Raw genomic sequence first — 4,723 nt, 5'->3', positions numbered from 1 at the left:
TCCAGATGGGATCTGCAGGTCCAGTGTGGGAGTGCCTGTGGGTTTGGAGGAACCTGAGGTCTTCCTGCTGAGAGTGCTGGTGGCCCTTGTCTTGCTGCTGCATTTCAGGGTTGCTCCTTTTCATTGAGTGTATCCCTGGTGGTCCCTCTGCAAGTAGGAGCAGCATTGAAATCCTGGGACTGCAGTGTGGTGGAGCCTGAGGTATCTAAAACCCATATTGGTGGGATAGAGACTGGGTTTGTGAAGGCTGATCTGAGTTTGGTGATCCCAAGAGATGTCGGAGACAAGGCTGAGAAACTGTGGAACACTGACAAAGACAGTTTGACTTTCCAGCAAGATTTATTTTATTTTACTTTATTTTTTGATTCACTAATCTCTCTACCATATTTGGAACAGGTGTTTTTCATGCATCAGTGTGTGGAGGACAATGGCATATGAATGGTGTTTTGCATTGTTGTTGTATTCTTATGTCTTTAATTTTTCTCTTTGTTTCTTTTCTTCCTCTCTCATCTATTTTCTTTCCAACTTTTCTCCAATCAACAGCCAATCTCTGTCAGCTCCTCTTCGACTCTTCCTGTGAATTTATACTTCTAGCTTTTCTCTTCATCCCTCGTGAATATTGCATACTACACTACTTCTGTTCTCTCATCCACCATTTGAAATTGTAAATTGTTTTAACAAATTCTCTGTTTTACTATTGATAGTTATTGAACTCATCATTTTGGTTTAATGCAAGAAAGCAGTAAACACCTTAGTGAGAGCTATTAGGTTTAAGGCTATATAATGTGTACACTGGGTGCTGTTGATATTGGTCTCACCAGTAAAGGCAAAACATTGGAAACCTTCAGGGACATTGTAAGTCTATAGGGTAGAATTTATCCTGCCTTAGATCCATACTTTTTGATCGGAAAACACACTAACAACATGAAAAAACAAGGGAATAAAGTGCCCCAGACAAACTAACATGCTTCAACAACAGAAACCACTGATAACACAGTAGAAGAAATATCCAAGAAGGAGTTCAGATTGTATATAGTTAAGCTGAAATGTGAAGTAAAGGATAGTATAAGGAATTAAGTCAAAGAAAAAATATAGGAAGTGAAAGACCACATCAATAAAGAGTTAAAGATCATTAAAAAAAAGCAGAAATCCTCAGAAGAAGAAATCAAAGCATCACCAACAGATTAGACCACTTGGAAAACAGAACCTCGGACAATGAAGACAAAATATATAATCTTGAAAGTAGAGTTGAACGTGCAGAGAAGATGGTGAAAAACCATGAACAGAACATACGAGAATTATTGGATAACATGAAAAGACCAAATTTATGAGTCATCAAAATAGATGAAGGAGCAGAGATATAAACCAAAGGAATGCACAGTCTTGTCAATGATATAATAGCAGAAAATTTTCCATATCTAAAGAATGAAATGGAAAGTCAAATACAAGAGGCTTATAGGACCCCAAATGAACAAAATTACAGCAGATTTACACTAAGACACATTATATTGAGAATGACTAACACAGAGAATAAAGATAAAACTTAAAGGCTGTGAGAGAAAAAAATCAAATTACGTAGAGGGGAAAATCAATTTGGATCTCAACTGATTTATCAACCCAGACCCTCAAAGGTAGGAGATCCTGGAATAATATGTTTTAAGGTCTGAAAGAAAATAGATGTCAACTAAGAATTTTATATCCAGCAAAATTAAGTTGCAGATTTTAAGATGAAATTAAAACATTCCGTGATAAACAAAAATTAAAAAAATTCACAATTAGAAAGCCTAAACTATAGAGCATTCTCAAAAAAATATTTCATGAGGATGAAGTGAAAAAAAAATTGAAAACCAGCAAAGGAGGATCTGCACTAAACGGACATTTAACCAAATGAGAAACTAAAACAAATCAAACACCAGAAATAAACTCAGAAATTAACTCAGTTAATTCCTATCAGGGAATTAATTCACTGATTAATTAATTCACTGATTAATTCACTGATTCAGTTAATACTCTCACAAACCAATCATTTCTCCTTTAAGCCTTCTTGCATTGGCTCACACATGAGCTTTTGAAGGCACCTTACAATCAAACATAGCACCTAGATAGCACAACACAGGAAATTTTTATGTGTAGTTACCCCCATCCAATCCCTTGTAATTAATTTGAATTTTTCTTGCCTATGTATACAGTTATCACCTTATAAACTAAGAAGTGAGTTGAATCACCTTGAAATGGTCCTCTATGTATTATTAGAAAGCTATTTTTTTATTATAATCTTTCCAATAGACTGAAAAGGTTAAGTGCCATGAGTTCTCCTTCATGCAACTTTATTTGTTGAAACTTCGATTCATTTTTGACACTAAAATTGGTTTTCTATTATAGTGACAAAATATAATCTTAATGTAATTCTCTTAATGAGATCTGATAAATGTTAAATGGAGTGGAATAATTATTTTGTTTAGGTAAATACAGAATATTTTTCTTTTTTAATAATCATATTTAGCTGTATTATTTTCTATTACTTCATTCCTAAGATTTATTCATTTTTACAACAATTTCTCTTAACTTTCCTAACCACTTACACAAACCATCTAAAGGGTAAGGATGAAATTTAGGAAAGGACTTACTAGTAGCTTCTCATTATCTCAGTTTACCAATTCTTAACCAAGTCTTCAGCCTATTAATCTATTCATATTTTCATACTTTTCTTTTCTGGAAATTAAAACTTTTGCTAAACTATATGCCAACAAAAACACAGGGAATATTCATAAGATGAATTCTGATGACTCCAAATCAGGAAAGTGGAGAGATTGAGGGAGATTTATTCCTTGGACCACACTGAGCATAGAGCAACTCAAGAGATTCCCAGAAATACTCTCAGATTTAATAATTTCTTAAAGGTATCACAGAAGTTATTTTACTTATGTTTATAGCCTACTGCAACAAAAGGATGCAGATTAAATTAGCTAAATTCATCAACAAAGGGACATATAGCACAGTATCTAGGAAAGAACAGATATGAAACTTCTAGTTGTCTTCTCTGTGTGGCTCACGCTGACAATTTTTATTTCTCCCACCAGTGATATTTTAAATTCTTCAAAGGATAAAGCTGAACAGCATCAGTGTATAGGGTTTCTATTGGTGTTGGCCACATAGGTGTGGCTCACTGCCTACAAATTAACTATCGCCAGATTTGGTGGTAAAATCATGTGGGAGTAGCTGGCACTGTTTTGTCTCTCCTATCAAAGATCCTATGCTTCTTACTTCCAACTCAAGGCAGAACCCTTTTGCTTTTGCCTAACTTAAGATTGGATCTATATCAAAAAAGTTGCCTTGCCCAGAGCCTGCAATGGCATCTCAGTAAATCATCCTGTGTGCTGTTCCTGGGTCATCTCCTATTCAAAATGTCCATTGTTGTCAGGTTAGAACATTTCTCTTTTTATATTGCTCTTGTTGCTTGTCTTATGTTTTGATTATCTCTTTAACTGGATATTGCTTAATGTTATTCCTAGAGTTCTGTCTCCTTTAGTTCACAAGGAGTGACATTTTTGTTCTTTCATATTATTATAGAATTCTTAAAGTTAATGTTACTTAAAGATTTTATTTTATCTTTTTATTAATGTGAGGAAGTACAGAGAGGCTGTACTCAGATTACTCTTCTGAGATAGAATTCACTACCGCTTTTTCTGTGTATTACCGAAGAAAACTCCCAAAATTTAAACATTAGGAGCTAGAGAGAGAGAGATAGTATGATTCATCCTTATGTTTTTAAAATAGTAACTATTTTTATAAGCAATATGTTGATCAATGCAAAAACTGTTGAAAATGTAAAAAATTAAGTCATCTTACTACTAAAATACTGTCATATTAATCTCTTCATATACAAAGTTATAAATAAGTACATATATATGTGCTATATATCTAACCATACCTATATTTTACAGCATAATATTGTCATTAATAAATATGATGTGAACATATGTCGGTATTTTTTGAGATAATTTTTAATTAATATGTATTGTTCTGTTATACAAATACAATATAATCTACTTAACCAAATATCTTGTTGAAGGGACATTTAAGTATATATAGTTTTGTGCAAATACAAATAACATAGCTCTGAACTCCTCTATGTTTGAATCTTAGCACAGAATTTTCACTGATTCTCTAAGAAAGTAGTTTAAATAATAGTACTACTAAGAATTTACATATTAAGGTTTAATACATGTTGCCAACACTGTCATAAATTTATGCTCCTGTCAGCATTGTAGGAAAGTGGGATATTTCTACCTTTTTCACCAACACTAGACTTAATTTTTCTGTATCTTACTCTTTAATTTGTGTTTACTCAGGGTTAAACATTTATCTTACTTTCATTTGCCTTTTTCCCTTTGGAGAATTACCTATTCATCTTCTTCTGTTTGGGTAATCTTTTTTTTTAATTGATTTCAATATGTTCCTGTCTGTTCAGAGCCTAGAAAAGGAGTAAGACTTCTTATCATTCATACAAGAGATGATGTCATCAGCAAACAGCAACAAGCTATTCTACTTCCTTTCTTCTTTGGAGGATATTTTTTCTTTCTTTCTCTTGACTAATTTATCTGGTGAGGACATTCAGTACTTTATAAAATTTGTGAGAGGGATCATCCTTGTCTTATTCCTGATCTTGGAGGAAAAGCTTTCAATTTTCACTGTTGAGTATTCTGAATTAGTTGAGTATAGT

This window comes from Callospermophilus lateralis, unplaced genomic scaffold (genome assembly GCF_048772815.1).
Source record: "Callospermophilus lateralis isolate mCalLat2 unplaced genomic scaffold, mCalLat2.hap1 Scaffold_93, whole genome shotgun sequence".
NCBI lineage: Eukaryota > Metazoa > Chordata > Mammalia > Rodentia > Sciuridae > Callospermophilus > Callospermophilus lateralis.
The sequence above is the reverse complement of the archived record's forward strand: the minus strand, read 5'-3'. Positions refer to the sequence as shown.